This window comes from Mauremys mutica, chromosome 3, assembly GCF_020497125.1.
Source record: "Mauremys mutica isolate MM-2020 ecotype Southern chromosome 3, ASM2049712v1, whole genome shotgun sequence".
Taxonomy (NCBI): Eukaryota; Metazoa; Chordata; order Testudines; family Geoemydidae; genus Mauremys; species Mauremys mutica.
This window is the reverse complement of record NC_059074.1, coordinates 189,546,102-189,567,260: the sequence shown is the minus strand read 5'-3', so window position 1 is coordinate 189,567,260 and position 21,159 is coordinate 189,546,102. Positions and strand designations below refer to the sequence as shown.

Genomic DNA, 21,159 nt, shown 5'->3' with positions numbered 1-21,159 from the left:
CCTGCAGCTCCCAGTGGGTGCGGTTCACCATTCCCAGCCAATGGGAGCGGCGGGAAATGGTGGCCAGCATGTCCCTGTGGCCCTCACCAGCTTCCTGCAGCTCCCATTGTCCGGGAACGGCGAGCCGCAGCCACTGGAAGCTGCGGGTGGCTGTGCAAATGTAAACAAACTGTCTGGCAGCCCACCAGTGGATTACTCTGATGGGCCGCAGGTCGCCCACCACTGCCATAGAGAGTGAATGGGGGTGTGCCACTAAGTGCAAAGACCAATCAGAAATGGGCTTTTGAGTTTTGAAAGCTTGGTGATTTTACCACTAGCTATGAGCACAAAGGGCCAAATTCACACCACTGAATGTGGCCTGAAAGCTTTTGAGTTTGGACTATTTACTCACAAGAGTATCCAGTTCTTCAGTGGATTATTGTTCTTCAGAGTGAGTAAGCATTGTGCAGTCCGGCCCTTATTAAATAGCCTCCACATTTCTAATGATGTGGGTCTTAATTAGGATCAAAAGTTTATATGCTTTTCCCAGGCTTTAAAGTATATAGATATATTCCCCATATATTTTTGCCCTTTTATTTGCCTTTATATCCACAATGCATTTTCCAACTGTATTTAAAACCACCAGGCACAAGTTCTGCGGATTATGTATTGAAATAGTTATCACAGTTCAATCCGCTATAACAAACAATACTGATTATATAGCCAGGATATATTTTGTAATTATAATGTGCTTCAAACTTCTTTGACTGACATGCAGCATATTTAAACAGGGATGATCAAAAATTATGTTCACAGCACTGTCCTTGTCTTCATTTCTGTAGCACAAAAGCTTGCCTCAGTGGGTAGCAGAGACCAGTCAGCCTGGCAGCTGTGCATAGATGGGATTCAGTTTCATAGAAAAATCCTGCTTTTAAATCAAAGACAAGTCAGTTTGGAGAAAGATGTACCTTGTGGAAATAAATAAAAGAGGGCTCACAGTATGGTCAGCTGGCCATACTAAATCAATAATGCAAGCGGTCCATCTTGTACACCCATTCAGCTTCTTATTTATTCTGTTGTAAGATGTAAGAACACCTGCCTGGCAGCCCAGTCCAGTAATAAGAGCCCTTGGAGTGAGATGTCCGAGATAGTGAAATAGTCTTGGACTGCACTCCAAGCCCTTTCTGATGCGTCCCTGGCTGTGTGCCTGTGTAAGGCCTGAAGATGTTAATGTCCTATACCTTCAGATCATATCAATTTGCATCCATTATTTTGCCAAGCAGGGACACCTGGACTGGATGCTCTGTTTTCGTTCAATGGCCCCAGCTTATAAAACAAAACCAACAAAGAGCACGTACTTACATTTTAGTATTCTTCTGAAGCTCCTAATAGGGGTTTGAGAGCACTGAAGCACTGTGAGAGCACTCTAGGAAAAAGGATGCATTTTTTAATCATCTTCTTTGTTTACAAAGTGGTGACATTCATTCTTGAATCAAAGCGACAGTCTCCAAGTAGAAAAGTCTTCTGTTTGTTTTAGTTGGCAACCTGCTACTGCCTTAAGTCTCTCAGTGAAACTTTGCACAAAATAAACTTTCTCTTATCTAAATGATGAAAATTATTTTGTACTTGTGGCAATCATTAGAGATCAGAATGTCTTTGGAAAAGTGTTGGTGCATTAGGTGGATGAACCAAAACCAGCTACCCAGCAATAGAAAATGGGAGATTAAACTAAACCAAGGTAAATTCTGTCTTCAGTTCACATGCAACCTGTAATCTGCAATGTGCTGTGTTACAGCTCACCTTTGATATAGAATTGCTTAATTAGTTCTGCATTTTAAGTATATTACCAGATAAGCTGAAGACACAAAAGTATCTAATGGAAGCATTCTATAGCCTGCTCTTGTTTTGCAGACAGATCATGTTTATTATGTACAGCAAACATCTGAATTCCAAGTTGCTAAACTTTTGATCAGAAATTGTTTTACTAAACAGACTCTTTTTGTTTTATTCCAGGGCTCTCTGCCTCAGGTAATATTTAAGATAGATAATATTTCAACCAATATTATCATAGGACTGGAGTTTACTACATCAGTCAACTGCAGTTTTAAAATACAGTAGATACGATGATGATTTTGTATTTTTCAACTCAGAGGAGCATGGAGGAACTTGCTGCTCTGAAAAAAATAGTTATTACTTCATCAACATGGCATTACGAAAACAGCACCAAATACTGGTGTAAAACTGAACAAAGAACAGAAGTCTGTTCTGGTTGAATATTTCATTTGGAAATACTTTAAGCAACAGAAATTATTTTTGTTAGGTAAACTAGAGTCAAGAAATGTATTAGGTGATATATTACTGTCCTGTGTTAATAGCTGCTACAATAAAAATAGTTACATATGGGGTTTGCATTTATATCAGGATGCCACTAATATACTCATTAATTTAGTCATATAAATACACACACACACACAGAGGTTGGTTTATAATACGTTGCACTTCTATAACACATTTTATCTAAGGACAACAAAGCACTTCACAAATATTAATTAACCATCAAAACACTTCTGTGAAGCAGGTAAGTATTATTATCATCTGTATTTTACAGAGGAGAAAATGAGGCATAAAGGAAGACAAGCCCACAGAAAGAGAGAGATAGATCAGTGAGTGGCCCAAGGTCAAACAGGTAAATGAGTGGCAGGCCTGGGAATAGAATACAGGAGCCTGATGGCAGAATCCATTGCATTCACACAGCTCCCACTGAAATCACTGGAAGTTGGGTGTGTACGGCATAATCATGTTCCAGGACTCTTGATTCCCAGTTCTGTACTCCAAACCTCTATGTTGCTCACCTGGCCATGCAGTAATATACAAACACAGCACATACAGGAGTTAGGAAACCTAATCCCAGTGAATTTAATTGGGATTTGAAAGCCTAACACCATTTGGCTCCTATCTCAGATATTATGATCAAAGAAGTATCTCAAATGTGGTAGATGGTGTCTAATGAGTAAACTATTATTTTTGGTGTGTCTAATGTTCTATTGTGTATTGCAAAAGCTCTTGCTTGTGACTCAGCTTGTTAAAATAAATAAAATATTTATATTACCTATTTCCTTAAACTTCCAAGTCTGACAGTGAAAAGAAAATGATTTCTAAGTTGTTTAACGCGTGGACCTTTTCTAAATCAAACTATGAAAATAAGTGGGCTGATATTAAGAGACAAAGATCATATGAATATTGGCAGCCCATTTTCAAAATGTAAATCTTTCCTTGATCATTTGAGATTAACTACAAATGTGCATGATGAAAGATGGATAAATAGAATGAACAAATACTATTGTTTTGTGAGTTTTGTTATTTTATATCGGTATTGCTATACAATATCTTCTAATTGAACTCTATCATTCCATTCAGATTTCTCCTCTGGGTGCCATCATTCATCACCTTATACGTGCTTTCGGCACATTGGTCCTTGCTTAAGTAGAACTCTGGCTGCTGGTCCTGTTAGGTTCTTTCATGTGGCAAGACACAAGGTACCAGCTTAAACTGAAAGGTTTCCTTGGCTATCTACCTGTTTCCTCAACTGGGAGATATGGAAACAACTCAAGAGCAAAACAATATCTTTCACAGATTTTGTAGTACAGCTTACTTTTGGAAAAGACATGTAGCTCCGTAGGCACTGCACACGGAGAAAGGTATTCTCACCAGAGGGCTTGATCCTTTCAGGTGCTGAACAGTCTCAATTTTAAAGGGAATTGAGGGCACGCAGCACTTCATGCAACTTATCTAATAGAACTAAACTAAAAACAAAATAAAAACCTCATGCTCCTATTGATGTAGGGTAATAATAATGTTTAACATTTCTCATCTTTGAAGTGCTTTACAAATATTGAGTAATTAATCCATACAAGACCCCTGTGAAAGAAAGTATAACCCCCTATTTACACATTGGAGCATTGAGGCAGGGAAAATTATGCCGTTTTTCCAGGCCAGAGAGGTATTTGGTATCAGAGCTAGGTTCAGGACACAAAGAGTCCTGTGGCACCTTATAAACTAACAGACATATTGGAGCATAAGCTTTCGTGGGTGAATACCCACTTCGTCAGATGCATGTAGTGGAAGTTTCCAGAGGCAGATATAAATAGGCAGGCAAGAATCAGCCTAGAGATAATGAGGTTAGTTCAATAAGGGAGGATGAGGCCCTCTTCTAGCAGTTGAGGTGTGAACACCAAGGGAGGAGAAACTGCTTTTGTAGTTGGCTAGCCATTCACAGTCTTTGTTTAATCCTGAGCTATTGGTGTTAAATTTGTAAATGAACTGAAGCTCAGCAGTTTCTCTTTGAAGTCTGGTCCTGAAGTTTTTTTGCTGCAGGATGGCTACCTTTAAATCGGCTATTGTGTGTCCAGGGAGATTGAAGTGTTCTCCTACAGGTTTTTGTATATTGCCATTCCTAATATCTGACTTGTGTCCATTTATCCTTTTCCGTAGGGACTGTCCAGTTTGGCCAGTTTGGTTCAGGACACAGGAGCTTGTGAAGTGAAGTTCTGTGCTCAGACCACTTGGCTACACAGCTTTCTGACATCACAATAGTATTTTTAGTACTATCAGTAGATGACATGCTTTTGATACTAATATGACTTTGTAAAGAGGAATGCAGGAAACAGACATTTTGTATGGAAAGCATCCACACTGAAAATCTGCAGTACATGGCTCATAAATCAAAGGTTGTCCCCCTTAAACTAAGGTGCCATTTAAAAGAAATATTTTTGCCATGCTTGGCTATAGAATGGTAATTCCCCAAAAAGGTTAAGTACGGTTTGGTCATGCACATGGATGAGCATAAACCATGTTTTAACTATGCTCCTGAATTGTGCTACAGACTTGGACCTTATCTGGCATATAGTGAATTTCAGGAATTTGTTAAGATTTAGATCATGCCCATCCCACTGGATTTCCAAACCATGTTAGCTATGTAGAGGGGCTACTATGTTATAACTGATGCCCCCTGTGGAAGAACTTGTAGCCAAAACCTAAGAAAGAGGAAGATTGATGGCAAAAAGTAATGTCAGAAAGAAAAGTGTATATAGCAGATATTGGTGGTGTTTCCCAGATACCCCCAGTCATTCTGGCATCATAGGAAAAGATGAATCATAGAATCAGGAACATTGAACTGGAAGGAACCTTGAGACATAGGTGCCGACTCTGTGGGTGCTTCGGGTCTGGCACACCCATGGAAAAAAATAGTGGGTTCTCAGCACCTGCTGGCGGGCCTCGCTGATCAACTCCTCCCCCTCTCTCCCAGCACCTCCTGGTGATCACCTCTTTCAGCGGTGTGCAGGAGGCATGGGGGCAGGAAGAGGCGGGGGAAGAACACGGAGGGAAGAAGTGGGGTGGGGGTGGAGCGGAGGTGGGATGAGCTGGAATGGGGACTAGGGGGAAGGGGTGGAGTGGGGGTGGGTTGTGGGGCAGAGCGGGGGTCAAGCACCCCCTGGAAACTCAGAAAGTTGGCACCTCTGCCTCAAGAAGTCATCTAGTCTAGTCCCCTGCTCTCATGGCAAGACTAAGCATTATCTAGACCATCCCTGACAAGTTTGTCTAATCTGCTCTTAAAAAGCTCCAATGATAGAGATTCCACAACCTCCCTGGGCAATTTATTCCAGTGCTTAACCACCCTGACAGGGTGAAATATAAATGCTTTTTACTTCTGCAGCATCTTCCTTCTGAGAATAATAAAAAAAGCCTTTATATGCATTAATGAAATCTCACACCACCTCTGTAAGGTTATTATTTATAATTTATTTTGCCTTAGCACCTTGAGGCCTCAGCTACGTTGGGACCCTATTATACTAACCACTATTCACAATATAGTAAATGGTAGTTCTTGCCCCTGTGAGCTCACAAGCTGAAGAATAAAAGGTAGGTATGTTGTACTATCCACACTTTACTAATGGAGAAATTGAAGCTACAGAGGCTGAGGCCAAAATGTTCATGCTTATTTGCCTTCAAGTTCTGCACTTAAATCCATATTTGGCGTTTAACTAAGCAGCCCGATTTTCAGCCATTCTAAGCACCTACCATTTCTACTTACTTGAAAATCCTGGGCAGGAAGTCTGTGGTAAAGCCAGAAATAGAAGCTAGATTTCTATGCCCGCACCTTAGGTACAAGACCATCTAGGGATCAGAGCCATGAAAGATGGAAAAGACCTCTTCGATCATCATCCGTCTCTTTGCAATGATGGGCTGTAATCCCATATTAGGCTCAAGGCATTATTCTGATTCTACCCTTTATCTTAGCTAAAATGCTACTTTCTGTAAAACAAATGTTCACTTTCCATTTGCAAATGTCCTGTATCTGGCAACAAGTTCTCAGTCTTGGCTTTTCCTTTTATTTCTCTAAGGGTCTGATTCTGGGCAACTAAAAATCATTTTGGCTTTCTAAACAAATTCCCCGTTTTTATCTAACCAACACAAAGTAGGGCAGAGCCTGCGACATTGCTATTTCCACACTGCTGTCCACACAATTTAAGCAGTGTTTTATCACAGAGGGCAAGTCCCAGAACAGAGCATAAATAAATAGATGATTTTAGAGTACTGTAGATCATTGAACAACATGCAAAAAAGGCCCCTTGTTTTGAAAGAGCTGCATGAGCCTCAGCAACAATGAGTCTTGAAGGCTGATGAAAATCTCAGATGCTTTGAGGCTGTGTTTGTTGGGTGAACTTTATTTACATTTGGCACAAATGCTTTCATGTGTGATGCCAGCAATTGCCAGGATACATGGACATAGCTGAATAAAGCTTATCTGGGTTGATACAGGGAAATATTGAATCAGTCTGAAAACTGCCATATTCAATCCATGTTTCGCTTTCTAAGTTAGCCTAGTTTCTAGAAGAAAAACCTCTTTTTAAAAGCAGAAGGACCCTACACAGATTGTAAATACAGATGGCACCCTGGCTACTTTTTCCACAGTTATGGAAAACTGCAAATCAGATTCCCAAACTGTTCAGTGTCTTTCTAATCTCAAAGGGTTTTTCTGAGAATGCCCCAGCTTTAGGACATTCATCACAACATCCTTTCTCACATCACCCTTTGTGAATAAGAATTAATTATAAAAGAAACTGTGAAATTTGCCTGCACTGGAAGAACAACAAAGCAGCAAGCAAACAACAAACCACAACATCTTTGCTAAAAATCAATATGTAACAATGTGATCTGGAAAGAACAAAGGGCTGCCATAAAATTCTCTGCATCGTTTTACAAGGGGCGTTACCGACTCCAGTAATTCAGTAAATGTATTACACATCTGCATTCTGCAGCGTGGTTACAACTTGCCAGTGTCACTTTGTGGTGAGTGCTGCTCGTTGGAGTGGGATCGGAGGAGATCTTGTATTTACGGCTGCAGAGACTGAGATGGAGTTGCATTTTCCCCTTACTTGCAAACATCACAATGTCAGGCTTTCCCTCAAAGTGACTGGGGGAACTTCAGTCTTTGACACTTGAACTTATTTATTTTTTGTAGCTCCGCAATTATTTTGCTTGGATAAAACCCTTTTGTGTGGGCGAAAGGACATAGAAGGGGGCGGATTAGTGGGAAAAGTTCTTGTTTGCTGATTGGTGAATTAGTTGTAAAACACAGCTTTCCAGATACTTGATTTCAGAAAGGATATTTTTGCTGGTTGCATATCACCAAACTTCCATCCTTTCTTTGTTCCTGGTCCATTTCACTACTTTGAATACAATAAAGTTGCTTTGAACTTTTTCAATTATTTAACAACTTTCAAGTGGAGAAATATTTGGGTCTTTTAATTTCATTTTTGGCTCCCTTTTTTTTTTGGCCTCCATTCTGTTTGCTAAACAGTAATTGCAGATCTTTCCTGCCACCTTTAATACTCCCAGCTAATTATCCTGAAATAAATCTCTTTCAAGTCTGCATGCCAGCAGTTGTGGGATATGAGCGGCTCTTTCAGCTCCCGGCTGCCTGTCAGTCAAATGGGCCTCAGCTGCAGCTCAGAATGATGAGTATTAGTCTCCCGCTGGGATGATTCTCCCAATCTCCCCACTTCCCACAGCATCTCTCAGGGCTGCACCACGCTTCTACCTGTTAGCCTAATCTGGGATTTTCTTTTGCTAACGCTGTTATTTTGAAAAGAGGAAGAGGATTCCTAGGAGAAAGACACTCGGTTAACCTTTTCCTAATTGTCATTGAAGGAGGAAAGAAAAAAAAAGTGGGTGATACTAAAAGGAAGAATGTTTGGCCCTTAAGTTCAGTTTTAGACCTGCTAAAAGTTGGACAATGCAAACAATCCCTGTCCAATGCTGATCTTTCTGTAGTCATTCAGGTTCCCATTGGCAAGGTGTCACACTATTTGTTTGGGTTGTACAGTGAGGTAAGCCTGGGGTGACCAGACATCCCGATAATATTGAGATCATCCCTATATTAGGGGCTTTGTCTTATATATGCAACTATACCCTCCCCAGCCCCCACCCTCCAAATAAAAAGTATCCCCATTTTTCACACTGGCTATCTGGTCACCCTAGGTAAGCCTTACTTTGGGGTGTCTATTGCCTTCTCATTTAAAAAGCAAGCAGATTAGCCCCAAAGCTACATGTATCACAGGACATAACAAAGAAAAAATATTAGGGGCTAATTCTTCAAAGCCTTATTCATACAAGCAATCTCATTGACCTCAATGCGGTGACTCACACAAGTAAAGGTTTGCAGGATCGGGCCCCTGATTTAGGAACCTGGATAGATGGGTAAGATGGGATGCCTTACATCGCTGAAAGGGCTCTTATAACGTGCGCTAAGCTTGAATTATTTCAAGCTTATATCCTGTGTCTCTTGTTCGTGTAGAAGCAAGAGTGTTTGTTTGTAGCCGGAGTTAAATGCTATGGGATCAAATCATTAGTTTACTATGTGCAAGCAATAATAGCAAGGGCTATTTTTAGATGCCACTTAAGCTTGTTTTCACACATGTATTTGTAATTTGACCATAGGACATATATACAACGATATACTATTACTCAGACACCTAAAGATATAGTTTTAAAATTAGAGGACTATAAAACTATTAGTATTAAAAGCACTTTTACTTTTTTCTGCTGTTTTTCAGTATTTATGCTTCTTAATTATTTAACACCTGGATTACCTCCGAAATGTAACCCTTCTCAGAGGATGCCATTAGAGAACGTTTTGGCCAGCTGCCAAGAGGGTGGGTTTACTGTGCCCCATCTCATTTCACTACTGCCGTTTTATGGATCAGCCAGCAAGGGGTGCTCTGCAGACAGTGCAGTCATCAGCCTTCCCCCAGGATTATAGTGGTTGGGTAATGTGTTTGGAGTCTGTTGCACTGGGGGCTTGGATCTAGAGTCCATTCCTGAAGTGAAGTGTTTTGGTTAGCAGTTAAATACGCACTCATCACATTGCTTGGCTGGCCTGGAGTCTTTCTTCCTAAAGAGTTGGGGTTTTTTTTATACTTGATGCTCACTCTTACAACTGTGATGTGCTGTGTTGAATTAATTCTATTAACTGCCAAAGGAATTCCTTGCTGCCGAAATATATTTCCTGCATCTGTAAATCATTTTACCACTGCTTTCCGTGACAGTTACACAAGTGACCTTTTGATTTCACAATTTTTTATTTATGACATTGCTAACCACCCTATGGCAGTGCATCATAGTGAGATTGTGAAATCACCAGGGATACCCAAGAGTGTAATATATATATATTTGAAAACAATATAAAAGTGAACTTTTCATGCTTGCACCTTGGAAACATAACATTTACACTGAGTAAGTTATGTTGGCTTTAAGAATCTGTTTTTGGGTGTTTTCATTTTCATCTGCAAAGAGTAACTCTTCTCTTCCTAACTGACCTATTATTTGTTTGTTTGTTTATTTATTGTAGCATCTTGATTCCTAGTCCTGGATGAGTACCCCAATGTGCTAGGTGCTGTACAAACAGAAAAAACAGTGCCCAATTCTGAAAGATGCTGAACTCTCCCTGACTTCAATGGGAGATGAGGAAGCTCATCCCCTTTCAAGTTTGAGCCTGTAATTCTTTGATAATATAAGAGTGTTGAGCCAGAATAGGTCTGATATAACATAACTGTAAATTCTCTAAAGAAACAGCTTTTCTCTGAAGAAAGTGCTGAACGGTAGTGTGGTATACAGGACTAAGCACTGAATTGGGAGATCCTGAGTTCTACTTCTGTCTTTGCCAGTAATTGGTTATGTGGGCCTAGGCAAGTCACTTTCTTTCTCTGCCTCTGTTTCCCCATCTATAAAATGGTTACCATCATATGCTACTTACCGTACCTACCTCACAGCACTATGTAAAGCACTATGGGTCAGATCCTCAACTGATGTGAATTGGCATAATTCCATTAGCTATACTGGACCTATGCCAATTTACACTAGCTGGTCCTATGTAAATGCTAAGTTATTAACCTGTCTCCCAAGGAAGTTCTGTTGTTATTTTTTTATTAAATAAAGGCAAACCCCAAGCCTTGCTGCAGCTGTGGAATGGATTTGGCCCTCGGACATTGAAGTCAGTACAGTTATGTCAGGGATGCATTTGTAATTTGGCACTTTTTTAGCTTGCAAGCTCCTTGGGGGAGCTGCCTGTGTCGTTTCCATTCTCTGAACAGAAGAAGAGCTTTGAAAACCAATATATGAATGTATAGGGACTAGGGGACTAGAAAGGTGGCAGGAAAAAAATGAAATCATAAGCAGTGATCTTCATTTCAATGAAGGGATCCTAATTTCTACGGTGACTTTTGACTTCTGTTGCCTAGGTGTGTTACAAAGTACTTGGTATCCAAATTCAGGAAAGATGGATTCATCACACCTAGAATGCCTTTTATAGGATAGTCTACCAAACTGTGCTGATGACAGGCTCAGAGGAAACCACCCCCATCCTCTCCTTGTGAGCACAGAGAGCTATTGATTATGGTCAGACATGGGGAGTGAAAAATGGATACAAGGTAATCCCAGAACAAGCTGGTCACAGTTGTATCACTGAGTAGGTAACTTCACTTTAGCAATCTGCAGAACAAAGGGGTATAAAAATTCTGATCCCTGGTGAAAAGATGTAGCATGATAGGGAGTCTAGCACACTAATTCTGGGCATCAGAAAAACCCATAAGGCAGACCTCTTGATTCAGTATTTGCATGAGAGAGTCCCAGAGAAGTGAAGTGAAGTGTGGATCACTCATTCACATAAACTTTGTGGGTAGAGTAAAAGGGATAGATAGCATGAGAGGATCAAAGGTAAAAGTCAAAGCCTCACTAGTCTATCTTCACTGTGCAGCTGACATTGTATTTCAACCTGGCCTTCATATTGTTTCCAGGAACAATTTTTCTTCCACAAGGAATTGCATCTGCAGTTCAGTCTGGGACAGATTCTGGATGCTGCTATGGCCTTTCTGCACCAGTCTGATGGCACAAAAGTACAGTAAAGTTAGATTAATCAGCCAGTTGAGGATTACCTCAACACTGCACCTGGACAATGAGGTCCTGGTCTATGACTGAGACTCCTAACTGTTATGATGATGTTGATAGTAATACATACTAATAATCAATAATAATAAATAAATTAATTAATAATTAATAATTCCAGGGACTCCCTGGCTTGTGAAAATTCAGCATAGGAATTCTTGGAATAGAAGAAATGTCAAGGCTGTGACTGAGGGAAGGAGATCTGGCTAGAATTCTGCTGTGGTGATCCCCAGCTGCCAAAATGGCCCACTGGGGGCAGTTACCAGGTGGTACAAGTTAGAACAGCTACAAAACTGCTCTAAGTTGTGCTGGGAGCCAAATGGATCCCAGGACTGGGGGTTGGTGATGGTGCCTTTGCACACACTTCTTGTACCAAGCGATCTGAGTTTAAAATGCAGTGAATGCAAATGCTACCATTTTGACATCCTAACAGCTGATCTGCAAAATATAATTAGGAACTTAGAGGTTAAATGGCAGCATTTGCAGGCACAGTTATTGCACCTGCAAAAAAGAAGGCTGCTTTTCACAGGCTTGTTTGCGAAGTGACAGCTTTCCATAAATATCGAAACCTGACAATGATCACTTCATCTATTTCTATTTAATATTATGTGTGAGATCTCTTACAGCTAGGAAATAGCTAAATAGTGATCTGGAATATCATTTGTAAAAATTTGACAATAAAAAACATTGACACACTTTCCCTTTGACAAATCTGAGGCATCGTGGTGGTTAGTTTGTGCAAGGTTTACTTAAGTAATAAATTGAGGTTTCCTGCAAAACATCTGGCGGATTCAGCTCTTATCTTCCTCCTCAAGAGGTGCAAAAAACACTTATGTGGTTCTGCTTAGCCATGTTACAAATATAGATATCTATTTATAAGGAAGCTTTGAAAAAGAAGTTTGAGAATGTTCTCACTTTCACTCCCAAATGTTAATTTAAGTATATTTTTTAGTCTTTGGAATGTACCCTTTGGTCCCAATTATGTTTCTATATTACAACAAATATTTCTTTCTTAAATTAATGATGTATCATTTGTGAAAGGGGCTGGATTCACAGCCCTGGAGACCAAACTCCCTAGTAATGATAATGATGATGGATAATAACAAACATGTATATAGGGCTTTACATGTGTTTAAAATGCTTTCCAAATATTAACTATTAATACCAGTGGGCCTAGTTTTCAGAGGTGCTAAGCACTCACAGCTCCCACTGATTTCAGCTGGAGTTGTGGATGCTCAGCAGTTCTGAAAATCAGGCCTTTCAAAGATGTCCACAAAGTTCCATACTCCAACCCAGCAACATGTCTTTGACTTCATGTAGCGGAATTGCCTCTATGGGTACATCTACACTACCCGCCAGATCGGTGGGTACTGATTTATCGCATCTAGTGTAGATGCGATAAATCGATCCCCAGATAAATCGATCTGCCATCGACTCCAGAACTCCACCATGGTGAGAGGTGGAAGCGGAGTTGATGGGGGAGTGGTTGCCGTTGATTCCGCGCCGTGAGGATGTGAAGTAAGTGATTCCAAGTCAATCTAAGATACGTCGACTTCAGCTACGCTATTCTCGTAGCTGAAGTTGCATATCTTAGATCGATCCCTCCCCCCACCACTGTAGACCAGGCCTAGGATGAGTCTCCATAGTTCATTCAGTTCACTGAGCTCAGTGTGGATACTCGTGCTAAAAGCTAAGGACATGGCTAAGTGTTTCTCTGGATCAGGGCCAGAATCCTCAGCAACTTTCAAGATCATGCCTAAATTGTTGGTTGATTATCTGATCAATAACTGAGGCCAAATTTTTCAAAAGCGGCCTTTAATTTTGGGTATATTTGGGTGGCCAACAAGAGGTGCAGATGATGTCTTACACTAGACACCCAAAAGCTGAGGCAACCAAACTCAGAGGCCACTTTTGAAAATGTAGGTCTACATTTTTACATCTCTGTAAATAGAGCCTTTAGAGGAGAGATTAAAAACTACAACCAGGGCCGTTCATCCTTAAGGGGTTGCGGGGTCCAGGGTGGAAGTGATGAATCTGTCACTTCTGGAACTGACCCATCACTTCCGGAATTGACTGCACAGACCAATCACACTGGCCTATGGGCCTCCCCCCAAAGCAAAGGGCCCGGAGTGTTCTCCCTGATTCACCATACCCAAGGGACAGCTCTGACTACAGCACTATAAACATGAAACCAATTCTCCATTCTCAAATGTGTGTGCAGAGCATGTTCTTGAGTAAGACGCAAGCTTAACTTGCAAGGTTCCTTTAGCCACTGCTTCATCAGTTCCTCACAAATTGCATACATTAAATTGTTTTCATTCCAAAGGGGTCAACTTCTGCAGTCCTTAAATTCCTCTTAAATGACAATGGAAATTTTTCCGGTATTAAGGACTCCAGAATTTGGTCCAATGACTCTTTGTTATGGAACACATCATAAATCTGTAAGATAAAAGCTAAAAGAGGTGGCAAGTGATCTGTGGGGGAAAACTGTTTTCCTTTTCCACACAATTTGTTGAGATTTTGAAATTTTTTCCCATCCCAAATCAGGACAAAAGTCAAAATCTCAATTTTTTTGTGAATTTATTATCCAAAAATAAAATAAAATAAAAATTGTGGTTTGTATCATTCAAAATGCTTTATTTTGCTAATTTCAAAAGGTTTTAATTTATTTTTGACTTTTAATTTCCTTTACATTAGTTATCTTAAATTTTGAAACAAAAAGTCATATTGAACTGGAAAACTAGAATTTTTCTTTGTGAACATGTCGAAAGAGGACATTTTGAGAATTCTGAAACTTTTTTCCAAATATTTTGTTGAGAAATGTGTCAACACCAGCTCTATCCTATACAAAATTTCAATTTTGATTAATTGCTAGTTTTTGATGAAAAAATGTTTAGCCAAAAAATTCCCGACCAGCTGTAGTTGAAACCTCTCATGCCATGACTAAATTTGGCTCAATATCTCTGTCTGTCAGTGCGTAAGCAGTTTTGGTGACTTCTAATTACACGGTTCCTGTGGAACATCTGATAGTTTGCTTCCTCACTTTCTTCATCTCTCAGTCTTTCTCTCCACTCCTACAACCTTCTGTATTTTCCTGCATCTTTCTCTTTTCTTCTGTGTCTTTCATTACCCCAGTTTCCTCTCTTCACCCTGAAACACCAGCTGATCTCAGACTCAAATACCAATCGGGATTCAGACTGAGCTCCTATTCATCAAAACCAACAGCAAATAGAGATGTTTTTGAATACTTTCAGTCATCCCTGGTGTGCTTGCCTACAGTCTTCCTGAAGACAACCAATAAATAATGCACCTTGTCCCCTAAAAATGAAATTAAAACCATATTTCTTTGAGGTTGGGGTTTGGTTAATTACAAAGAGTTAACAATGTCACACCTAAAAAGGCTCCTTCATTTTCTTTTTTTAAACTTTAGAATGAAACTTAATAGCTGATCTTTTTTTTGCCAAAACATTCAGTTTAGAACCAGGGACTCTGCCAAATATGGCTAATCTTATTCTGTCTGAAAGCGTCTATCAAATTAACCCTTTACAGTGCTTGCCTTGTAAAATTGCAGTAGAAGATATTTCATCATACTAAATTTGGAGGTTCTGCTTGGACAAAGTTATGTGGAGATTGTTTTTTATTTGAGATTGAGATTTGTGGGATTTCTCTTTAGAAATGCATGTGTAGGCACTGCATGTGGGGACACACACACACACAGGATCTAGTGAACGTGTACATTATATTAGATATAGGAGCTGGGTGAAATCTTTAGAGACATATATGAAAGTACCGGTATTTATTTAATAATCTAAAAAAACCCTGAATCAATTATGTTCATATTTGAAAGCAATACAAGAAACAACTGTTATGCACCAAGATTCTTGGCAAATTACATAACTGCATACCAGCCATTTGCAAATGTAACCACTCTTCCTTATCAAATATAGCATAAATGCCCCAAATAGCCACTGAATTCAGCTGCAAACTTGAATGTGAAATCTAAACAAAGGCATACCTAGTCCAGTCCGCAAAGGACAAAAATATTGATGTTATACCCTGTCAATAAATTTTTCAGGCAGTTGAAAATAATTGCAGAACTACCCCAAATAAAGGCTTGTATGTGTGTTTAATAGGAAGGATAGGGAACCACACTATGAAAGATGTTCGTGCTAGACAAATCTTTGATGGTATACATACACATTACATTTATTCAGCAAAAAGAAAGACAGTCATAAAATCCAGCCAAATATCTTATACTGGACTTGTAACACATGATTCCTACTGTCAGTTCTAACTACTAATTTACTAAACCAAACAGATTAAATTCTCCCTCTCACCTCCCACCCCAATATACACACACTTAATTGTCATCTTTGGTTTAACTCCACCTCACCCTTTTTAAAATAGGAACTGGATAAAATGGTTAAATATCTGTTGAGAACATAGCTGACTATTCTAACTAGAATGCCTTCACTATACGTAATGCCACTCTAGTTCTTGAGAAGAATTCTTATGGGAAAATTTCAGTGTTAAATTTTTAACTTCTAAATACCATAAGAGAAAGGAGAGACCACTTAAAGGATCTCAGTTTTCTTCTCCCAGGTTGAGGATTTTTTTGTTCTGTTTTGATATATGTATGTAATATAAATCATAGTTAAAATACTTCCACCTTTTTATACATCAAGCTGGTGGGAAATTTTTCAATAAATTGTTTTAGTTGAAACACAAACTATTGCAAAACAAAATTGAGTTTAATGAATTTTCCAACTCAAAAAATGTTGGAAAAATTTTTGATATTAAAAAAAAATGCTGACATTTTTTAAATGAAAAACTTCATTTTCCATTTCATTTTCATTCCTTTTATTTCAAATGTTAAGCTAATTAGATTGAAAAAAGTTTTTAAAAAGAAAAAAGTCAAAGTCAAAGCAAAATGTTTTGAAATTATTGAAACAAAATGTTTCAGTTGACCTGAAAGAAAGAAAAATGGGGAGGAGGGATTTGAGCATTGGCCTGCTAAACCTAGGGTTGTGAGCTCAATTCTTGAGGGGGCCATTTAGGGAACTGGGGTAAAAATCTGTCTGGGGATTGGTCCTGCTTTGAGCAGGGGGTTGGACTAGATGACCTTCTGAGGTCCCTTCCAACCCTAATCTTCTATGATTCTATAGTTTTAGTTTGCAAATTATTTCTGAGATTTTCACTTGTTGTCCTCATTTGAGATGGGAAGTAATTTTGAACTCTCAAAACACTCTATGGGATGGGAAAACTGTTTCCTGCCCAGCTCTAGTTAGATAGCAAAAAGATCTAAGCCACTTACTAGGCTTTCCTCTGCCTACCAGCACCGTCCACTTTACACATGAAATATACACTTTATTGAAAGAAAGAAAGAAAGAAATGCAGGGCACGATTTAAAAAAAATGACTGCCAAAAGTTAGGCTCTGAAGTGCACATGTTAGCAACTAAGTAAATGGCCTGATTTAAAAAAGTTCTTTCCTGGAAGCTCACATTTACTTCAATCTGGGTAAAATTGCATTACGAGGGGACACGGTACACAAAATGGCAATGTGAATGCCTACGTGCCTGTTTGCAGGCACAGTTTATGTGATTTGTGTGTGCAGTTTAGGCTGACACTTTTTGAAAATTGGGCCACTGGAGGACTAGGCTGTGATCTGCCCTTGGACAGTTGAGCTGTGCAAGGACATTCTCTTGTTTGTGTGAACGTGGGAAAGGACCAATCAGAGCAGCTATTCTTATTCTTAATACTTTGTATTATTGTAGCGCCTCAGGGCCCTCATCATAGACCAAGAACCCATTGTGCTAGGTGCTTACAAGTGCTTTGATTTGAGTCAGACATTTATTCAGTGCTCTTTCTGGTGCCTCTGGATATTTTCTAAAATCTTGCTTTATTCAGTTTTCATTTTCACGCCATTTTTTCCTTCCGTTTTTTTTCTGCACTGAGAGTGACAAGCACAAAAAATAATTGAGGCTTAAACTGAAAAAGTCTCACCTGACCAAGCTCAGTTCAGATGGGCAGGATCCTTAAAAGTACAGTAGCCAGGAGGCAAAAGGACACCACTTCATCCCCCTCCCTTTGGGACCCTTTTGGCATCCAGATCTTTAACATTCAGAATTTTTTTATCAAGCTGATTGTATATTTAAAATACAGCTACTGAATGGTGGCTGACTTGTCAATGACTCAGGAAGGAGCAGGCAGTCTTGTCTTCCAGTACTCATTTAGACCCAACTTTTGCCCTCAAATATGCCTGTGGGTTGAATGGAACTTACATGTGAGGGTATGTCTTCACTACCGGACGGATCAGCGGGCAGCGATCAAGCCAGCAGGGATCGATTTATCACGTCTAGTCTAGACACGATAAATCGACCCTGAGCACTCTCCCATTGACCTCTGTACTCCAGCTCGGCGAGAGGCTCAGGCAGAGTTGACGGGGGGAGTGGCAGCAGTCAACTTACCGTGATGACACCATGGTGAGTCGATCTAAGTACGTCGACTTCAGCTATGTTGTTCATGTGGCTGAAGTTGCGTAACTTAGATTGATCCCCCCCTTCCCCCCAGTGTAGACCAGGCCTAAGTGTCTGATGGAAGACTTTGAGCCAGATTTTCAGTGGTACTGAGGTGCCTAAAGATGCAGATAGGCATCTAATTGATTTCAATGGCAGTTTGGTGCGTAATCTACTTAGGTGCTTTCAAAAATCCCACTATGCATCTATCTGCATCTTTAGGAACCTAAATACCTTTGAAATTCTAGCTCTTTGTCTCACAGTAGGACATTCCTGTACTTCTCTAGCCTGATGGTCAAGGTACAGGCAGCTTCTTTGAAATAAAATGAGATTATTTACTGGGCTATTTAGGATTCTAAAACATAAAATTATGTTTCTTCTGCTGGCTGATGAAAATATAACATATTTTTTTTTCTCTTTGGTAATATGGAGGGTGGGATTCAAAACACAAAACTTTATATCTAGGGACAATCTGGCTCTTGAAATCAACAATCTGTTCTATGATTCACAGCTCCTTCATTCTTTTAACACTTTAAGGAATCCTGTCACCTGCAAAACCTCCCAGTCTACAGAGAGGAAACCTGCAGGGCCTCAGCTGGCTCATGGATACAAAAAGGTTGTAAGAATGAAGGGGATTTATTATGAACGTGTGTGTATATTTTCAGGATGGGCGGGGAATGTGGACAGCAATTTCCCCCTGCAAAGATAGCATACAGCACCTCACTGTTTGCATTTTGGACCCAATTTTGATACTCTGGGCTTGTCTTCACTACTGGGCTAAATTGACCTAAATTATGCTACTCCAGCTCCATGAATAATGTAACATAGCTTAAGTCGACTTACTGCAGTGTCTTCACTGTGCTGCATCAATGGGAGACACTCTCCAGTGAACTTCTCAGGGAGGTGGAGGACGTGGGTCAGAGAGCACTCTGCCGTTGATTTAGCAGGTCTTCACTTAGGGTGACCAGATGTCCCGATTTTATAGGGACAGTATCGATATTTGGGGCTTTGTATTATATAGGTACCTATTACCCCCCCACCCCCGTCCCAATTTTTCACACTTGCTGTCTGGTCAGCCCATCTTCACTAGACCTGCTAAATCGACACCCAGTGCATCGATTGCAGCAGCACCAATCTCCCCATACTTTGCAGATCTTGAAGTCACCTCTGTGAATAGCAGCCCTCTGAGCACATGGGGCAGCTGTGCCAGAGAAGATACTCTCCACAGAAGGAACTTTACATGCCCATTGAAGCTCTATGGGGCCCCCCTGGCAGAGGATCCTTAGGAGATATGCTGATTCTGTGCCTCCTCCACTCTTGACAGAATTTCTATTAGTGGGGTTGGGTGCAGATTCTGATGGCTCAAGCCAAATTCATTTGGCCTCATGAGGTTTTAGCCTAGGCAAAGACTTCAGGAATGAGCCTTTTTGCTCTCCATATCACTCTTCATAAGATTTGAAGGGCATTTGATTAGGACTCGAATGGTAAACAGTTAAGTAGAGGATCTCTCTTTCCCTTCTCTCTTAAATGGTTTAAAAACTACAGGTATGCAATGTTAAAGAAGCCTTGCAAAACTGTCATGAAAATTTCTCATCATGTATCTCAAAATATGTGGCCAAGGTTAATAGCAACAGAGAAATTGCCATACTGGGTGGCTCACCTAGTCTAGTGTCATGTCTCCGCCAGTAACCGGTAACAAAATACAAGACAAAATGAAAGAACTTATGTGGACATTTGTGGAAGAATCTATCCATAGAGGAATTTTCTCCCTAACTCCCTCTCTTTGTGGTTGACTCACGACTTGAAGCATGAAGGTTTGGAAATCTTAGTTTTTCAATTTGTCTAATCTAAATGTGGATGTTCTCATTATTTATATAAATGTCTAACCCTCTTAAAAATTGTTTAAGCTTTTGGCTTCAATTATATTTTGTGGCACTGAGTTCGACAGGTTAATTATATGTTATGTAAAAACAAGTATTGCCTTTTATCAGTTTCAAAATTGTTGACTTTCACTTTAATTGAACAGCCCTTTTTTCTTTTATTGTATTATGAGACAGCGTAAATAGACACATCTGATTTATCTTTTGTATACCATTTAGTATTTTATTTAACTTTATCATATCTATTCCCTTTTGTTGCCTCTGTAAACTGAACAGGCCTAATCTTTTTAGTTGCTTCTAATCTTTTCAGTTTCTTCTCATACAGAAGACATATTGTGCCTCTAATCATTGTCAATGCCCATCTTAGATCGCTTTCTATTTTTGCTGTATCTCTTCTGTAACTTTTTTGAGATAGGGCAACTGGAATTGTATGCAGTGTTCCAAGTAAGACCACACTATAGAGGGTTTTTTTATCACTGTTTCACATTTAAAAGAGGTTTACACTGAGCTGTTCACAATGACATCTAGGTCTTTTCCCCAGTGTGGTTACAATCAATCTAGAACACAGAAATTTGAATCAACAGTTCAGATTATTTCTTCTGGTGTATATGATCTTGCATTTATCAACAATGTGTTTTATCTGCCATTGCGCTGCCCATTTTCCTAGCTTCATTTTTAGGTTCCTCTGAAGTTCCTCGCAGTCTTCTCCAGACTTGATTAACCTAAACAACGTTGCATCATCTGCAGATTTTGCCACTTCAGTCTTCTTTTTCTTGGGGCATGCCATTGTTAACTTTTTGCCAAGTTGGTAGTTGGCCATTTATTCATACTCTTCGTATTCTTCATCTCAGCTAAATTTGTAATTCATGACAACACTTCACCTCTCACTCCATGACTACTTTGTTTCCTCAATAGCCCCTTGATTTTGTTAACATTTGTAGAAAAGTTCAAATAAATTATATTAAATTGATCTTCTTCATCCACTATTTTGCTATGCTCAGAGAATTCTAGTAGATGAGCAGTGCATGATTTTTCTTTGCAAAAGCCATGCTGGTTTGTCCCTATCATATCATGTTCATTTAAAGGTTTTTTAATTCTCTTTTTATTTATCATCTGCTGCTATTGGAACCTTTACTTTTGCATGTCATGATCTTTTAATGTGTATATTTGTAAACATAACTGCATTAATATAGATTTTTATATTTTATTTTATAATAGTATTTCATATTATCAATACTGCCAATTAAAGGGAATTAATTTGCAAGCAGCAATAATGTAAAAA

The 21,159-nt window shown here is 39.5% G+C and overlaps 1 long non-coding RNA gene across 1 annotated transcript in view; it reads left to right on the top strand.

Annotated features, from left to right (window-relative positions):
* The first annotated feature begins 9,749 nt into the window (after nt 1–9,749).
* LOC123367403 overlaps nt 9,750–21,159 on the top strand; it is a 75,587-nt gene continuing 64,177 nt past the window's right edge. Inside the window, exon 1 of the long non-coding RNA XR_006578446.1 lies at nt 9,750–9,774. This is a non-coding gene — a long non-coding RNA (uncharacterized LOC123367403). The remainder of the gene's footprint in view (nt 9,775–21,159) is intronic.